The sequence below is a fragment of the Cryptomeria japonica genome, chromosome 6 (assembly GCF_030272615.1).
Source record: "Cryptomeria japonica chromosome 6, Sugi_1.0, whole genome shotgun sequence".
Classification (NCBI taxonomy): Eukaryota; Viridiplantae; Streptophyta; class Pinopsida; order Cupressales; family Cupressaceae; genus Cryptomeria; species Cryptomeria japonica.
In genome coordinates, this window is record NC_081410.1 from 392,739,564 (window position 1) to 392,760,189 (window position 20,626).

Sequence of the window (20,626 nt, forward strand, 5' to 3'; positions counted from 1 at the left end):
TTGAGTCGCTTGTACATAGTAGTCTAGGTGTTTTTGGTTGTGCCCCTAATCCTTTCCCCTTTGTTTTCTGTTCTACGAAACTAGACTCTATGAGTTCTTTGCATTTTCCATTGAAAAATACAATCCCCAATCAGAGCGAATGCTACCGCATCATTTATTCCTCATGGCAAGAGCGGGTCATCTTTTCCTTTTTATGTTCGAGTCCTAGTTCATGCCATATTACCTTGGTTCAAGTCTTTAATCCATCCTCAAATCCTTTTTCTAGTCATTTAAGTCAGGTTCAGACAATTGATTGAACTCCTTGAACACGTTGAACCATTCTGAACTAGGTTCAACAGGTTCATTTAGGTTCAATAGGTTCCAAGGTGTTCAGAAAAAGTTTTTTGTACTAACGTTTTCTCTAAGTGTTTTGCAGCGGCTCTTCCAAAAAGTTTTTCCTGTTCGGTGATATAACATCTATGTTGAACTTATTGAACTGAGTTCAAAGGGTTCAAATATGTTCAACGTGTTCGACACAATAAGTGGTCAATAGTTTGATGCGGCATACATCTTGAACTACTTGAACACTCAAGAAGTAGGTTCAAGATGTTCATCTGGGTTCAATGTTGGTGGGTCCCGCAGTTTCTAATGCTTTGGGAAGTGCATTCATTGCTAAATACAGAGAGGCAGAACCATATCTTAAAGTGATGTCATTCTTTGGTTTTTTCGAAGTAAGTGAACGTTTTGGGAACTGGCAGTTTCTTAAAGCACGTCGCCATACATTCAATGCATGCGTGCGAAGGTCTAATCTATCAACTTGCCGCATCTAGACCGAAATTGTGAAATCATTGCATTTAATGTCTCTGTATCATTACCTTTCTCAATAAGGTATGAAAATCATTTGCATTCTGCATTTGTTACTTGTTGCTAGACTTTTGTTTATCTTATCCCTGGATAGGAGTCCTTCCTGCTGCTAGCCGTCGTCCGATTATACAACTGTGAAGGTGAGTTTTTCCTTATTTTCTCTAGTGTTTTCCTTGCATTTTCTCTCATACAGAAGGTTTCAGTGCAATCAAATTTAGGTTTCTTGTTTTGAAGTTATGAAGTCCACTCTACATTTGTTTGGAAACGTCTTTAGCTTGGCATCCACAGAAGCCATAGTTAGTGATACTGACCTGAAAGGAGAGAACCTTGAAAATTTGAAAGAAAGGGTGTTGAAGGGTATTGATAAGTCTTTTTGTATAGAGATTTTGAGTAGTGGACTTTTAGAAGCCGCAGCCTTTCCTCCAGCAATTCCTTGTCTAGAGTTGGTTCGAGAGTGCATTGCTAGATATGACCCAGTATCTGAAACTATTAAGAGAGATAATGGTGAAACCCTTCTTTCCATTAACCATGAGGTGATTGATTCAGTTTTCAAGATACCAGATTACCAGTTTTCTAATTTCTCTCCTGCCCAGTCAATCAGTGAGTTCAATGCAGATAGAGCCGGACACCAAAATAATGTGGCGAAATTCTGGTTGAAGGTCCCTCAGAGAGGTGGTTCTAGGTTACCCAAAAATCCTAACAAGAACCAAATGTTGCCACATATCCACGATGTGATGCTTCTGTTGCATCGAGCCAGAGGTTCCATCGAAGCTTATAGCTTTGATGATTGGATTTATTGCTATGTGCAATTAGTTCTGGAAGGAAAACAATGTTTGGATTGGGCAGAGTTAATTGTTGATTCCATGAGAGAGCAGTTGAGTCTAGCCAAGCAATTTCAACAAAACTTCTTCATGTCCTCATATCTCTTGTATTGTCTAGCTTGTGTTAAAGAGTTAACGGGTATACCAAAGCAGCCCACTGAGGAAGATGTTCCAGTGTATGAGTTCTATCCTATGCTGCAAAAAGACAATGCCCTACAAGATTTTAGAAGGATAAACAATGCATTCCTGGGTGATATGTGTCATGAACTGAAGGGTACAAAGGCTAAACAGATTTCAGATGATGCACAGAACTTGATCAAGAAGTTCGGCAGTTTTTACATCCAGTTCCCATGCTTTTGCTATATACGGGTAGGAGGCTTTGAAGAGGAACCCTTCAAGCTCCCTCACTTCTGTTCTGATTGTTTTGTTCTAGCAGAAGTATGCAGGCAACTGACCTCTATGATCAAGAAGGCACAGCCTAAGGACAAGTGGGAAGGTCATTTTCCAATACAATTGGGAGTGTTGTCTTGTAATTCAATGTCTGATGCACTAAGTATAGGAGCAGACCTTAGGAATTTTAATTTCTCTCTATATTCTGAAAGGAAGGGGTTTGACAATAAGGGATTTTCTCAAAGCCTTGGCTTAATGCCTTATCTTCCCATGCCACAGTTAGAAGATTTCTGGGAAGATTGTACAAATGAAATTGAAGTTTTCAAAAGGGAAAGCATCAGATTGGTGCTAGAACAGGTTGTCTCTTTGCAAATAAAGTTAGACATTAAAGGGCTTGAAGAGGATTATCTTGAATTGTTTGAACCAGGATTTTTAGCCCATGCAGATCCTAAAATGCTCCCAATTAATTGGGATGAGGAGGAAAATGATGACATACAATTGAGGACCGAATGAGTTCTAGAAAGAACCGTGGCATGGGTGGCTAAAAAGAAAGCAATAAAGTCAGGCGCCAAGTCCCTTTCTGCAAGAAATAATAAGGATCCTCTATCTTCACCAAAACATCCTTCTAACAGTGCTCCTGTTCATGCAAGTTGGGATACCAAGTCATCTCAGCCTAGACACAGGTCAAGCCCAACTCTGGATTTCAGTACCCCTCGGCATACTCGATCACGTAGTGTCACCCAGAGGAAGATGGACCAGGTCAAGGGTATGGGAGTAAAAGATGTCGTTCTTGAGGCTCAAATTTTTGAAATTGAAGATTTGGATGGTGAAGTTGCTTCTTCTCTAGACTCCCAAACAGTGACTGTGGCAATGACGCCACCACCAAAAATGATTGAAGGAACTTCTCATTTCCCTGCGACCCCTAAATGGTTAACAACCTCAATGAACAAGAAAAGGATTTTTCTTCCTGTGACCATTCCAATTCAAGAAATGGTTTCTAAGTACTCCGAGAAGAATCCAAAGCCGAAAAGGTTCAAGACCACCGCTCACCTAAACAATGACGAAGAAACTGGAAAATGGATGGTCGAAATTGCCTCGTACAAGCTGAAAGATGAAAACAGAGAGGTTGGTCCTGATGATTTTGAGATCACAAAAGTAGAGTTGGGAAAGATGAACAGAGATACAGATAACCATTTTTTCCAAGTGTCAGCAAAGAAAATGCTTACCCGCTCAGAGAAGGATGGACGGGAGAAAAGAGAACTTAAAAGACACATAAGTGTTTTGGCTCAATTCATCGATAGTATCGGTTGCCTTGGAGAAATTCCAATATCCCATGCCACTGAGAATTTTGACCCAACTTCTCCAGAGAACAAGAAGTTGATGAACCAAGTTCAACGGGCTAAGAGCATTGCTGAAGCGGTTGAGAAGTGGATTGAACAAATAATCAAAGACGGTGAAAAGTACATTACCGACTCCCGAGAATTGTGTGATGAAGTACAGAGCTTGATTTCTAAAATCCAAAACCAACTTGTACCATTGGAAAAAGAAGAGCACAAATGGCAAAATGTCCTGCCTCTGTTTGCCAAAATCGAAGAATATGGGACTACCAGGTTTCTGACAGAACATTCAATTAAGCTGGTGGCCGATGAATGCCAACTTTTCGTGATGAAGAAAACTATCATGTGGTGAGTGCTTACCTTTCAGTCGGTGATTACGGATGCAAGAACCTCTGTCTATGAACTCCATGATTTGCAAAGTAGTATAGTCAAGGATAATAAAGTGGTTAATCCCGATCATGACTGGGAATTAGGAATCTACGGGTCAAGCACATAGGAAGCAATCAAATCCTTCTGGTTGAACATGGAGAAGATCAGAGTCAAGAGTAGCTTCACGCCAGAGGATATAACCAAGGTAGCTAGGATCGAATCTATGGTTTTCATTGGGAATGATCAGCTGCCGAAACACTCAGAGAAGATGGTGCAACATAAGTGGAATAAAGAGGTGGCAAAGGCAAAACTCAATGCAATGAAAGTCCTGAGCCAATCCATGGTTCAAGAACTCATAACTTCTCATGACGCCCGTGAAGACAGAGAAGATGACAATGATGGAATATGACATAATGCATCAATTTAGGACTAGTTTCCTTTATTTTTAAAAGATTTTTCATAGTTATGCAAAAACTTCGGGACATCTGTCCCAAAATACTTTTTTTTAGTTTCGTAACTGTTTTATCGCAGAGTGGTCAAGTTTTTAGGGAGATCTCCCCTATTTAGACTATAAATTAGGTAAAACAAATGGTAGAAGGGTTAGATTTTAGTAACTAATTTTGTGAACTTCGACCAAATTTTTTGTTTTGGTATTTTCTGTTCTTAATCAAAAGGAAGAATCAGATGATTGGGATCTGTTTTGGAAAAAGATTGGCAGATGTATTTTTGTGCCTTTGTTGCATAAGGATATATATATATATATGAAATCTGATCATATTGTTTTTGGGGAGAAGAAAGATCTGTGTATTTTGAATCCGAATAGATAACATGTCTTTGCATATTATCATCCGATCAAGTAACAGTAATTGATCATTTCATTGCAATATTTCATTATTCCTCTAATGTTCTTTCCTTTGAATGTGTTGTTTACTCTAGAAAAGGTTCATGATTGAAGGCTTATTTATTTTTCCTGAATCTGTTCATCTTTTATTAGTTTAGGTGGAAGAAGTATATTGAACTTTGTTTCAGTTGTTGTAGTTACATGCTTTGAAAATTAAGGAAATAGCTTTCATTGTTTATGAGACATGAAAAAAGTTGCAGCCTTTCATCCAAGAATGAAATACGCGGCCTTACACGCTTTCTGGTTAAAAGCTTTCATTCAGATATAAATAAAAATAAAACACATGTGATGAAAAACCTAGATAGGGAGCTATACCTATGCAAAATTCAAAGGGAGGTGATTTGAACAACACTTACCCAACTGTTCAGTGAATCATTTGTTCTTAGAATAAGGTAACAGAGTTTAAGATTAATCATTTAAAAACAAAGAGCAAATTTGTTCACTAACAATCTGCTATGCTGGATGAGTTTCGATTAAAGCACAGTCTATACCAGTTTCCATTGTGTCCTTCCTTACCCATATCTTGCTTCGCTTCCCAAACCTCTAAACCAAAATCCAAGACCAAATAAAGAATATTATATTTTCATTCTATCGATCAAGATTATATTATTGTGTCCCATTACCTTATTATGCATCCTTACTACTTACCAAAATAACCTAACCGAACTAACTTAAATACCCTTTCCAAACACAAACATAAATGCCTTATGTTAGCTTACAAAGATATTACAATTTATTTACATGTTGACCTAAGAAAAAATAAATTCATTAAACTTCAAGACCGATGCCTTTAATCACTGTCATGTAGACGTGTCAAATCAATTTCATGTGTCGGCCTCATATATTGGTTCCTAGATTGTTGGTTCCTTGTGTGTCGGATGACTAAATGTCAGTTGCCAAACAATGAATACCGGTGGGTACCGATTTAGTGACTAACCCAAAATAGTGTGTGTTGCCATCAATGACAACACAACTAAGCCAGATGAGTCTTAATTACCAACAATCTCCCCCTTTGGCATTGATGGCAACACTCGTGTGAAAAATGGATTGTTGAAGTGTTGTTTCGATTCCCTGCCAAAAACTCCAAAATTGATCTCAAAAACTATTGGAAGACTTCTCCCCCTGAGCTATACATTACTTCTGATGTCCCTAAACATTTTTCACATCAACCTCTCCCCCTTTGACAATAATGCCAAAGCCAGGGAAAATGAATGAAAGAAAAGAAATTTTGTACAAACCAAAATGTGATTATCGGATCTAGATATACTTGAAAATATCTGGGTAAGCATTCTTAAAAAATCCTAAATATGTATCCCAACCTGTCTTCAAGGTGCTTAAAATGGTTACAAAACCATTAAGACTATATTCACGAAGCTCTACTTCTTATAGGTCTGTCAGAATAGCTTTATTCATTAACTCTATGCTTTCCCTCTTGTGAAGTAACATAGTGTTCAACCGGGGACTCACAAAACCTCTTAATTCTCTTTCACACCAGATCAACCTATCCATATCCTTCTCTAATCCATATATCTCAGACTCTGTAATCAAGATTTGACCATCAATGGTACCGCTCAGTGTCTGAGTACCATCAAAACTGTTAGCCAAAAGATCTAACCAAGCCTTTTCCACCTTCAATTTCACCTCAAGGTCCACTGTTAGTTTTCTGGTGTTAGTACATGACCTATATATATTGCTACACTCATGTAGAGAAACATCAATCTTTGATATCTCATCTATCATCTTGGCCTTGTCAGATGAAATCATGTTGTCACAAGTGACTTTCTGGGCTGCATTATACTGTTCAACCAACTGTCAGTTTGATACTTGTTGAAGAGTTTTAAAATCTTTGGAAAAATGCTCAGTTAAACCTTTCAGTATATCGGATGGACTACCAATTTGATCTACCTTATATTCTGGTGTAAGCTGCTGCAAAATTGGAATGGTATGCTCAATAACCTACTTGTCTTAAGTTCCTTCCTTCCTTAACTTCTGAGCTACAACATACATCAACTCAAAACTACTCAGCTACTCAATATTCTTTTGTGAAAAATCAACTTGACCGGATAAGTCAACTGCCAACAATGAATGACTATCCAAAATCTTCCATGAAGATTCAGCCTCAAGACTTGCATCGGTGGCTTCGCCACTTGGTGCAGTAATCTTTTCAACCTTAACCTCTTCAGTATGTACATTTGGTGTCAGAGGTTCAATATCTTCAACCTGATTATTTGTTGTTTCCACATCAATGACCTCTATATCTAGAATGATTTGTTTTGGTGTATCCTGCTTATCCTGTACAGTATCAATGTTACCTACCGGTATCTCTATATTAGGTACAAGTGGTTCTATCGGAGGAATATCCTTAGTTATTTTTTAATCCAAAACTAGTGTATACATTCCCAATATACCTTTCCCCTTATCATCTACCAGAATATCTAGAGTGTTAGACATTTGAGAGACTTCCGGTGATGTAAAGAATCCTGGTTTATCTACAAAGAATTTTACCCAATCCTCATGTGTCTCCTTAACTATCTCATTCACTCTACCTACCATGAGACTAACATGTTGGTGTTTGCTTCAGAAAATTGATTTATTAGCAAACTCTAAACACTGTTGCATCTCTTCATCGGTTATAGCACCACACACAGTTAAAAATTCATGTACCTTATATGGCTATCTTCTTCAACCGCAGATAACCTTCTAGCATCTAGTTTCCTATACAAATATGTCGGTATTTGTTTTTCAATCTCTAAAAGTGCCTTCTTATATATATCTAAGTATAACAAAATCGATTCATCTATCTACATTTGCTCCTTATCATCCATATGTACATAATAATGTTTTATATTGCTCAAAATTTCATCTTTATTGACTTGATCAATCAACTCAGCAACTGAAAGAGGAGGAATGACTTCAATACTCTTACTGAATTTGAGAGCAATATCTACATCTGATTTCTTCTTCTTGTTGGGAGTAGAAGTAGACTCCTTAACAGATTTCCTCTTCTTTGTGGGCTTCCTCTCCTTCGAGATTTTCTTTGGTGTTATCAGAGGGGTAACCTTCACTTTCTGCTTATTTACTTCCTCAGCCTTCTTCCTTGGTATCCTGATAAAAGTTTTAGAAATTTGTGAGGGTACAAATTAGTGTCAGAATTGGATGTAATAGGGGCAATGTAAGTCTCTAGTTTCTTCCTCTTTAATACACCCTTGCTGGTTGTTGTTGTTGGTGGAGCATGTACTACTGCCGGAGATGACCCTTCAGCTAGTCTAATAATCTGCTTTATCTTAGTGGATATCTTTTGCACAGATTCCCCAACCTGCTTGATCTTTCCTTCCCTTTTCTTCTTACTAAATCCAATTTCAACTTCAGTTTCTTTTTGTTTAGCAGTCCCAAAGGCTTTCTTTGTTTCATCTACCGAGGCATCAATAAGAATCTTGGCATACAAGTCCAAGATGTTAGCATCTACCTCATAGCCTATTTCAGTTATCCAGCTCTTCCTAGGTTGTACTGCCTCCATCAATGTTTCATCCTTTTTCACCATAAAACAGGTTTCAGTTGAGTACTTATCTACAATATGTTTTGGAACTCTTTCTCTCTTCTTCGTTGCCTTCTGAATGATTTGAAATAACCCTAAAGAATGGAGTCCCTATCCCTTTCCTGTCCCATATTCCTTATAGCATCTTTGATTTGTTTTGCTACCAATATATCAAATGCCCATTGAGTCTTACCATTTTTGGGTAACTAATTCAGAAAGAAAAGCATTAAATAGACAACAAGGTTGCCATACCAGAAAGTACCCTTCTTCTCACCCTTAATCTTTCCTAAGTTTATTATCAACTCATCAAACATCCATTGACATAGATCTAGCTTTTCATTCTCCTTAATCATTTTGTGAGCATAGAAAATGCATGAACTGGAAACAGAGTTCAACCGATTTGATTGGGTTACCTTGTAATTGATGATCATGCTTGTAAATTAAACTTCTTTGTCTCTGATAGTACGGATTCTCATGGACCAGTTGTCAGATGTTGCACCAATCAACTTTTCCACCTCATTGTTAGATATCTTCTTCCTTCCAGGGTTGGACCCGTCTGGGGTAAACCAGTGATAGCACGAATAGCCTCCTTGGTGATCTTGTCGGGTCGTTCTAGCCATATGAATTCACCATGGACTTGGCTCAATGCATACTAGATCAATTCGTCCTCAAATTTTAGCATCTCCAAAATATCGGTAAAACCCTAATCCTTCAAAATTTTAAATTTTGGTTTCATCGACCCATCCCAGTTCACCAAAGTGCCAATATACATGTTCTTGATCTCAACAAAACCCAAATCCTCCAAAGTATAGTGAATGTATGCATGAACACCTTCAACATACAAAACTCCTTCAGGAACCATAGAAAATATGTCAACTAAATCATTGACCTTCGCAATCTGAGAGCATTGCTTGAAAACAGGGTGTGGACGGTCCTTGATGTCAAAAAAAACAAGGATAGCCACACCTGTTGGGGCGGAAGATGATCCAAAAGTCATTGAAAACAAGGATAGCTTGAAAAACTGATAAAATATCTCACAACCTTCACTGGTGAAAGCTCTTGAAAATCTGCTTGAGAATGCACTGGAATTCACTTGAAATGATTTTGATCACCTTAAATCACCTTGAACTCACTCTATTTCACTCTAAATGCAGTGTGATCGAAAATGAACCAATATCTCCCTTTTATTCTGCGAAAACCCTAATTTCTAATTGACATTAATGCATGTCGGCATATCATACCGGATTAAAAATCCATTATCTTAGCGTCGGTGAATCTCCAGACTAACTTTATAAATATCTGAAGCAAGCTTTTAGACCTCTACCAGGGGTAATGCAAGATCTGTCAATAATTTGCCTCCTCCTAAGGCTAATGCCTTAGTTACCAGATAAGTTTCCTACCAGTGCAGAAACATTCTGCTCTGTCGATTGAGTAATCGGGTTGATTGTCTCTATCAATTGATCTTCATATTTACTAACCCATTTCCTCTCATGCTCCTTTTGGATGTCTTCAACCTTTTATTTTCCTTTCTCATCATTTCCTACCAGATTGTTCTTGCTTCTACAATATTTGGCAATATGTCCTATTTTATTGCATGCATAGTAAGCGACATTATTTCTCTGAATTGCCTTATTGATTCCTTGACCATTCTTTCACCTACATTGATTATCCATATGCCCAAACTTTCTGCATGCATGACATCTAACATTCATTCTGCAATCTTTTGTCCTATGACCATACTTATTACATTTTGAACATTGACCGGGAACTGCATTGTTATTCAAACTTTCTCTATTTCTACATTGACTTGTTGTATGACCCAACTTATTACAAAAAAAGCATCTAACATTAAATTTATGTGCATTGGGTTTCCTTACCAGTCATTTATAATTCCGATCATCTATTGGATTTCCCTAATTTGCAGTATCGGAGCTTTCTCCATGCTCAAATCCAAGACCTCTAGTGTCTCCAATGTCTCTTTGATCCTTCAATAATTCATCAAGCCTTGCGGAAATGACCCTAAAATTTTCTTTGTATTCATTTGTAGCATCCAGATCACTTCTTAGGATTGACATCATTCTTTCTAGCTCTTGCTCATTGTTATGTGATTGTACCAACTCATTCCTCAACACATCATTCTCATGTGCCAACGTAATACGTTCCTCAGATCTGCAAAGATTTTCTTCATTCTTCTTTTGGTCTTCAATCTCCTTGGACATCCTCATAGTCATGGCTTGCATTTCATTTTTCATCACACCATTCTCCTGACTCAATTTCTGAGAATGTTCCTTAAGGGCATCCTTCTCTTCATCATCCAGATTTTGCAAAAGTTCCTTCCTTTGAGCTTGAACAGATGACAGCCTCTCCTGCGGGGTAAGAATGAATTCCTTTGCAGAGTTCAATTCATCTTGCAACTTCAATTTCTTCATCCTTTCATCATCATAGTCGTCAAGTGCTACTTCAAGTTGTTTCTGTAGACTCATCTCCATGGATTCTGAATTTGGGATCTTCCTCAAGCTGTTAGACTTACTCCAAGGCACCAGACTCTGATACCAATTGTTGGAATCCAAGAACACTGAGAGGGGGGTTGAATCAGTGTTTTACTGGTATAATCAATTTTAACCTTATTAACAATGCAATTCAGTAACCAGTAAACATGAAAGAATATAATAGCAAATAGAAATGAAGCAACCACAAGAGAATACACCATAACAAAGAGATTTATACATGGATTACCTCAAAGAGGAAAAACCACAGCGGGATTGGAGACCCACAATATCTATCCATTGGCCAGATGAATAAATATTACAATAGGGGCATGCACATGCAAGAAGCCCAATAGCCTAGAGCACACTGCTCAACACAAAAGGAGGATCATTGACTACAAATACCACATATGGAGTTATAGACAAAATGTTGAACTCTAAGAGTGCGTCTGCTATGCTGGATGAGTTTTGATTAAAGCACAGCCTGTACCGGTTTCCACTGTGTCCTTCCTTACTGATAACTTGCTTCACTTCCCAAACCTCTAAACCAAAATCCAAGACTGAATACAAAATATTACATTCGCATTCTGTCGATTAAGATTACATTATTGTATCCCATTACCTTATTATGCATCCTTACTCCTTACCAAAATAACCTAACCAAACTAACTTAAATACCCTTCCCAAACACAAACATAAATGCCTTATGTCGTCTTACAAAGATATTACAATTTATTTACATGTCGGCCTAAGAAAAAATAAATTCATTAAACTTCAAGACCGATGCCTTTAATCGTTGTTGTGTAGACTTGTTGAATCAATCTCCTGTGTCAGCCTCATATATCGGTTCCTATATTGTCGATTTCCCTTTCCTACCAATTTTGGTTCCTTGTGTGTCGGATGACTGAATGTCGGTTGCCAAACAATGAATACCGATGAATACCGGTTAAGTGACCAACCCAAAATGGTTGTGTTGCCATCAATGACAACACAACTAAGTTGAATGAGTTTCAATTGCCAACACTTTGTCCTTTAATATGATTGGAGATTTAAAAATTGAATATTTTCAGTAGGTTTCATTTGAAGAGGAGTAAGGATTTTGTAATATAATGGTTTTAGTACATGGGATAAGTATGGAGAACGGAGTTGAGGTGGTAAGAGGCGGTGGGCATTTAAAACTTGGAGACGCATTAATGTTGGTTTCTGAGTGGATAGAACATGCATTTAAGTTAATGTCACATCTTCCATTGAGGCTTCATTGTGAAGAAATCTGAGCTTTTTGCATAGGGTTTTTGGAGGGGAGAATTTGAGCAGAGTAGTGTACGGTGGTGGAGTGGTGCAGGGAATAGAAATAGAGGATAATTTCACATTGAGAAGAAAGAAGCAGTTATGTCCTTTCTGTTAGCAACAGCCAAGAAGGAATACTGGGAGGGGGTGCATTAGTCTTCACCGAATACAAAAACTTAACTACCAAAACTGATCTAACAAACTGCAACAATAATATCTTACTCAGACTAGGTCGGACAAAGAATTCAACAATCAAGATGTTATCATTTTCTATCTTAAAATACAAATTACTATCAGCAGCACCTTTGCTCAATCCCAATTTCAAAAAATACTTAACTAATCTAGCATACCAAGCTCCAGGGGCTTGCTTCAATGCATAAAGAGTTTTCTTCTATTTACAGACCATGTCTCCATCATTTGATAATGAAAATCCATTAGGTTTCTCAATGTAGACTTCTTCATCAAGATGACCATTCAAAAAGGAAGATTGACATCCAGCTGATATTCCTTGAAATATTTATAAGAAGCATATGCAAGCAATAGTCTAACAGCTTCAAGTCTAGCCACTGGACAAAAAGTCTCCTCATAATCAATTCCTTCTTTTTGAGAACACCCTTTTCAAACCAGTCCAGCTTTATTTCTAACAACTTCACCGGCTTCATTCAATTTTTTTCAGAATACCCATTTATTACCAATAACATTCTTATCCTTGGGTCTAGGCACAAGTTCCCATGTGTTGTTATTTTCAATTTGATCTAGTTCTTCCATAGCTTTCATCCGATTTTCATCTTTACAGGCTTCAACAAAATCTTTAGGTTCAACTTTAGAAATCAAACATACTCCTTCATCAGCTAATCTTCTTCTATTCATTATGTTGGGACTCATTAAAATTGAGTCAAGTTTAGAGGCCCAATTCAAAAAAATTCTTTGCATTTCCAAATAAGTCAGTCTAAATGGCCTATTTAGAGAGGGGGTAAAATGGAGCCAGTTGATTTTCAGGGGGTAGGGCTTTGGAAACTTGTTGTACACCTTTCATTTGGCCTATTCAGTGATGTGAAACTTTTAGAATTCAATTTGGATAAGTTTGTGAGGTACCCATTTCAAGGGGTGAGCTAAAAGTGCATTTTGGGCACAAATGCAGATTTTATTGAGTAGCCTACTTTGAGCAGGTATATCTTTTGCCCTGTTGATCATCATGGAGAATTTAAAAATAGATTAAATTTTATGCATAATTGTGAGTCAACATGAAAAATTTCAAGTCCTTATGAATCCATTTGCTCAGTTTTCAAAGATCAATCCATTTGCAGTTTGTGTGGTTTGACTAGTCCCTATTTTGACAGCTAGTCAGAGCCCTGTTTCGCACAAGTGTAAAAGTTGCCTCAGTGGGTGTCATGCCAAAATGTTTCTTTTAGGTTAATTCTAGTATAAATGACAAGCTATTTTTCTAATTTCAGGCTCCTACCAATTCGTTTGATCAGTTTTCAAAAGGGTTCATTTAGCCATCGTTTTTAGTTATCCCTACTTTCAGTGCTATATCAGTTTATGTAGCTATTTTTATGAGCGCGCCATTTTCATCCAGTCAGGCTTTTGGTCGAACTGAGAATTCAAAGATTTATTATGTACTTCAAGGTACCTGTGTTTCAAATTTGAGGGTCTATGGAGGTCGTTTGATATTTTTGAGAAAGGCGTCATGTGTTGCCAGAACATTGACTTCATCAGGTCCGCAGTGTCAACAAAGCTAGTTGGTCATTTTCGCCAATTAATATCTCTTCACTCGGGACTCATTTTGAGAAACTGTTTGGTAGATTTCATGCTTGCATATCAGAGTACATGCCTGTCAGATGGCGAGGTCCAGAAAGGTGTTGACCGGCTTGAAAAATAGGTCTTCGCGATTAAATGCGAAAATGTGGCATAATCGCCTGAAGGTTGTAAAATTCAATCTAATGATCCGAAAACGATGCCGATCATTTCCAGAGGTGTGTTTCAGGTCCGTGAGTCACTTCAGAGATCAGTTGTATGAAAACGAAAAAAAATTTAGTCGGACCCACTTTGGGGCTCGACCTGGCTCATGCTCGTGCGTTATTTTTATTGGCGACGTGATTCTGCTAAGAGGTGTTATTGCATGGGTCATTGTGAAATAGAGATTTGGTTTTCTTAATGCTTGTTACTTTGATGTTAAAGAGAGTATCAGGTGTAAAGTGTGGTAGTCATCAAAACCTCCAATAGCAATTTCAATTGGCAGACATAAGGCCCATGATAATTTTATTTTGTCTTCATTGTTGTGGTGTGAAAAGGTATTAAACTACAGAAAGAAAATGTCAATGCCTCCTCCTGTGTGGTTTATGGGAAACATTGAAACTTCAAACATAATCAAATTGGTAGATGTATTTCCAAATTCCACGGTTTTTACCAGCATCTTCCCCCAATTTGACGTTGAGATGAAAGACTTTTATGAAATGAAGTGGCAGATGGCATGGTTGTTGGGTGTATCGCTGATTCCAATGCAGCAGAGCATGAAGAAGACTCTTAAAACCTTCAGCAAGTAAAATTCTCAAGTAAATGTGGCTGCCATTTTCCCTTTGTGCATGGAGTTTGAAGCCCATAGAAGCTTCCAAACAAATTAAAATTAATGTTGCAGCCAACGTGGTATTTGGGAGGTTATTTAAAACATAAGATCAATTTAATTTGACAGAAAGCAACTCCTTCCCTGCTGGGTGCATGTGTGGTGTTTGGAGAGGACAGAAATCTACAGCAAATAGAAATTAGCAAGCTTAAAGCCCAGCTCCTCCCCTATGTGGTAAATGGCTTGTATGGTCAATGGTGTTGTTGAAGCAACATTTAAAATCTTCTACAAAAAATGTACATTTGCATGTGCTAACCTCCTCCCACATTAGCAAATTTGAAACTAAATCCTCTCGGGCATGTGGCTAGTGAGGAAGAGCATAAAAACTCCAAATCAAATAGCAATTAGCAGAAAGACATTAAAAATTTGAAGCTTCCAAACAGCAGGTGTAAAGCTTTATTCCACGACTTTGCAAGCAATTCTCCCTATGCGTGGTGAGGAAGGCATGAATAAAGCTTTGGAAGAGGTTTTTAAAGAAAGCAACATGGAATTGATGATGATGTGGTAGGTTCATAAGAAATTTCCCCTTCTGCCATGGAGTTTGGAGGCCATTTAGAGGCTCTCAGCAAATGCAATGTGTCTCTGGCAAAAGCATTAAATTTCAAATGCAAACAGAAATTTGTAGTCCTCCTCCCCCACGTGAAACCTCTGCCGTGGCATTGAGTGGGTAGTAGAAGCTAAGTTGCAGAAAAATTAAAAGCGAATACGTTGGTAGGAGTAAAGCATGGTTATTGGAGGATGGCAATAAATCATTTAAAACTTTCAAGCAATGGCAATTTGTAGGCATATTACCAAACCCTCCCTATTGTGCAAAGGATTGTGATGGTGGAATAGGGTTTTAAACTTCAAGCAAATGCACTTAGCAGGCAAGTGAGGAAGAACACCATTAAAGTTGTAGAGAACATTAAAATGCACAGTCCTAGGCAAAATGAATTATCCCACATTGCCTAGACATTGGAGTTTTTTTATATTTATAAGTAAATGTCCACACAAATATAATGTCAAAGCCATCAAGGCTTTTGACGGACGGTGCCCGTTCGAGCGCCCAAGGTGGACTTCACGCGTGTGGGCATGGATCCCAAGGTGACCGGAGGAGGTGATAGATGGTGATAGGTGGATCCCACGTAGGCACAGATCCTGAGGTAGGCAGGCTAATTTTGCAGAGAAGGAGTACATTAACCAGCGAGAAAGTTGAGAAGATCAGATGGTGCACGTGGATTCACGAAAGAAAGATGCATGAAGAATACCCTTCGTGAAATGGCAAAAAACATGTGCGAAAAACCAAGGTTAAAGATCCTGCAGGTTCAGATGATCCGACGGCTCGCGTGACTTCGCGAAGGAAAGATGATCGCTCGTTAGCCATTGTGAAATGGTGAAAGCCAGGTGCAGGTCTAGGTGGAAAGATAGCTCACAGATCCTGTCCAGTGGCGATGATGTGGTGCCCAATGGTGCACAGGTGGCAGTAGCTGGTGCATAGGTGGCGATGAGGTGGTGTACACATGGCAGCCAAGTGGCAGTGACAAAGCATTCACATGGCAGTGATGAGGTGTCAGTTGAGGTGGCACCTAGTAGACCCTGCAAACCAATCAGAGGCCACCACATGGCAAAGCATCAGAGCACAACAAGGGCCAAAAATCAAAGTTAAATGCATATTAAACATATAGTTCAGACTATATAAAAAAATGGAAAATTTAAATGATGTGCACACATGAGGAATTAATTCGCTCAGGGCTCAATTTGGTCGGGAATGAAATTCAGATAGAAAGAGGGACACTTTGCATGTTCTAATGAAACTTTTCTTTTTTCCCTCTCCTTCTTATTCCCAATTCTTCTCAGTTGTAAGGGTTCCAAAAATTTGGAGAAATGCTCCAGATTTGATGGCTTCCAATTCTGAGTTCTTTTCAAAATTGTACAGGGCAATGTCCTTTTCCATAGAATAGAGTTTGATTCATGCTATAGGTGTTCTTATTTGCAGGTTCTTGTGTATGTAAGGCATACATAAATTCACACAAGATTGTCTCTAGATTTGTATTTCCATTTTATCAAATCAGATCCTCAAGGAGGATGAAATTTGTTATCTCAAGGAGATAGTTGTGATTGTTTGTAGGGATTCTTCAAGGAAGGATTTAAATTCTGTAATAAATCATGAATAATGGAATATAGTTTCAAGATCTGAAGATTTTGTGAATGATCTTAGTAATGCATTTATGCAAGGTATTAATGCATGAATATTTAATAATGAAGATGGATTTGCAATCGAAGCTTCCATTTATAGTTTGATATATGACTCTGTTGCCCTTGGATAAGGCACTGATCTTGCAATTAAGGGGATTCTCAAACCAATTTAAAATCCAATCAGAATATCTTTAGTTTATGTTATGTTTTGAAATGTTTCATCTATCTCATGCTCAAGCATAGTTGAGTTTTATGTGTAGATCTAGCCCATCTGCAATAAACTACTTGTTTTAGAGCCCTAGTGAGATCTATCTATTTATGTTGATGCTGTCATAGGTGTGTAATAGGTTTAATTCTAAGCATCAAAGGTATACCTCCTAGGTTTTGCAGAGCTTGAAGAGTAGAAGGATTCGTATCCTTGTAATGTTGTCCAAGCCCTGAGGTTCTTCATAGATTGAATTGGCTACTTCATAGATCAATTGCAGGTGTTCTTGGGTATCACTTTTGGTGAACAACACATTACACCTTATTCTTATCACCATTAATTTGATTTTTTAGAATGATTCAGTCTTACATACCTTAGAGTCTTCTGATTGTTCTGATTATCAGGTTCTTGCACTTCTTCACCAGCAATAACAACATCCAGATTAACCCTCTCTACTAGATCATTTTGCTTAGGCTCTTCAGTCTAAATAGGAGCTAAAACAATATGTTGTCCATCATCATATGTACATGCTCTGATCTATTTTCCAAGGTTCTCATCTACCTTCACATTTGTACTTTCCACTATCTTTCTCAGTCTCTTATTGTAGCACTAGTAGGATATGCTCTTTGTAGAATATCCCAAGAAAATTCCTTCATTACTTCTAGCATCAAACTTCTTATATCCTCATCTCTTTTGATATAACTTGCTACCAAATACTCTAAAATATCTCATAGTAGGAACATGACCAAACCATAACTCATAAGGAGTCTTACCGGTATCACCTTTAATGTGAACTCTGTTGTATGTGTAAACAACAGTGCTAATGGCTTCTCTCCAGTAGATCTTCAATCAGCATAGTCCTTGCAGCATCCAAGATAGTTTTGTTCTTCCTTTCAACAACTCCATTCTGCTGAGGGGTCCTAGGAACATATAATTGTCTTCTAATCCCATGCTTCTCGCATAATGAAATGAACTCACTGGAACAAAAATTCTCCACCTCTATCAGATCTCAGACACTTCACCTTCAATCCAGATTCATTCTCAACCTTTGCTTTGAATATCTTGAACTTTTCCAATGCTTTTGATTTCTTCATCAAAAATACAACCCATATCATTCTGGAATAATCATCAATTAGCAGCATAAAATGTCTATCACCCTACACACTTCTAACAATTGTAGGTCCACATAGGTCAGTATGCCCAAGATCTAGTAATACATCCGATGTATACTTCTTTCTCTTGAAATAAATTCGTGTTTGCTTACCCAGCTGACATTCCTTACATACCGGATTAGTAGGCTTAACAATCTTAGTTAGATCTCTAATAGCTTGTGGAGAACAAATCTTAATCATTGAATCAAAATTAACATGACACATTATTCTATGTCACAACCAACTCTCATCAATCTAAGCAATCAAACAACTTTTCTCACCGGCATTCAAATGAAAAATGTTACCTTCAATCTTAGTTCCAAATGCAATTTCTATACCGGAGGCATTTAAGATCTTGCATTTTCCATCCTTGAATTGTAGATCATAACCTTATGAACCATCTGTCCAACACTCAAAATATTATTCTTCAAACCTTCAACATACAAGACATCATCAATGTTATGCTTACCTTCAAAAGAAATAGAACCTCCAACAAATTACACGGGCTTTGTCATCTCCAAATCTAACTATTCCACCATCATTACTTTCCATGCTCATAAATTTTCTTTTATCACCGGTCATATAATGTGAACATCCACTCTCAATCACCCATTCATCTTTCTCTTCAACCTTAGCAGCTAAAGCCTTCTCCTCAATAGTGCAGCTTGTGGAATCAATAGGTACAGGTCCATCTTCCTTAATGGCAATAAACACAACTTCATCTCCTTCTGATTCTTCATCTATAATACCTTCATCAGCACCATAATAAGAATTCATCTAATTTCTATACTTCTAGTTAGGCTTGTAGGACTTATCATACTTCTCATGCTTCTCATATCTATCATTCCTATCATGCTTATCAAACTTATCATGTTTGTCATACTTAGTCATTCTCTTTGGGCATCTAGAAGCAAAATGTCCTATCTTATTGCAAGAGAAACATTTCAAAGGCAGCTTTCCATCATACTTATTGGCTCCTTTAGACAATATTTGGGCAATCAGTGCTTCAAGTTCATCCAGCTCTCTTTCATGCTCATCCATCTCTCTTATCTATCTTTCATATCTAGATATTTTGTATTCATCATGATCATACTTCTGCTTACCGGATATAGATGTGTATTCTCTAAATGTTGTCTCGGACTTTCCATGTGATTCTCCAAATTCACTCAACTCAAATGAAGTAATCTTTCCAACTAGCATATCTCTTGTCACTATAGTCACACTCTGGAATTCATCAATAGCAACAACCTTATGTTTATAAGTAGGAGTCAAATATCTCAGCACCTTAGCAACAATTTCATCTTCCTCAATGGTTCCACCAACACATCTGATACCTAGGACAAGATCATTCACGTTAGCCATGAAAGAGTGTATGTTCTCATCATCTCTCATCTTCAATGTCTCATATTTTCCTTTCAGACTCTGCAACTTAGCAACCTTTACTTGTTTATCACCTTCATACATGATCTCAAGCATCTCCTAGTGTTAGGGTTTCAAGCAAATCCGAAGCAAATATGAACTAACAATTAGATGCAGATTTAAATACAAAAGATGAAGAAATAAAATAGGACATGGATAACACAGAGATTTAACGTGGTTCACCCAGAATGGGTTACGTCCACCATACACAGTCATCTAATCTTTCTTATTATCCACCAAAAATAGTACATCAACCTTCTAATGCCTTAAGCATCCCAGCCGCATATAACATGCATTTTAGGGCAACAAACAAAGTCGGCCTTTTTAGGGTTTTATTACAATGTCGGTGAGAATATGTACTGAGTGTACAGTACTTTGCTAATTAGTCACCACATATCAACACCCAAATCTCATGTGCGATCTAAAGTCCCATTACATTTGTCATTTCAGAATCAGTCAAGGCACAAAGTAATGCTTCCTTTGCTCTAATATTATGTTATGCTTCCTTGGCTCTAATATTATGTTCAGCTTCCTTCATTTCATCACAAGTAGTTGGTCCATTCAGAGGAGCAGAATAGGTATTCTTTGTAATCTTCCAGTAATCTTCTCCAAGAAATTGCAAGTGCACTTCCATCCATTTCTTCCATATAGCATACTTACTTCCATCAAATCTTGGACTATCCTTCTTAAAGATAACACCTTGAGCTGCCATCTCGGATATCCCTTAAGTGGTTAAGCTTCTACCAAAGGATCTATCTCTGATACTAATTGTTAGCAGCAACCAAGAAGGAAGACTTGGAGGGGGTATGAATCAGTCTTCATCGAATACATAAACTTAACTACAAAAATTGATCTGATAAACTGCAACAATAATAAATATAAGAAAATTAAGACAACGCACAACACCAAAATTTTGACGTGGAAAACCCGGTTAAGGGAAAAACCACGATGGGAACCTACCCACAGTAAGATGACCCTCTGCAGTAGTACGTGAAAATATTACAATGGGTAATTCACATGCATTCAAGCACTCAAAAGATAATGTCTCAGAAGGCTACAACCCTCAGGGAAGTCTCACTGACTT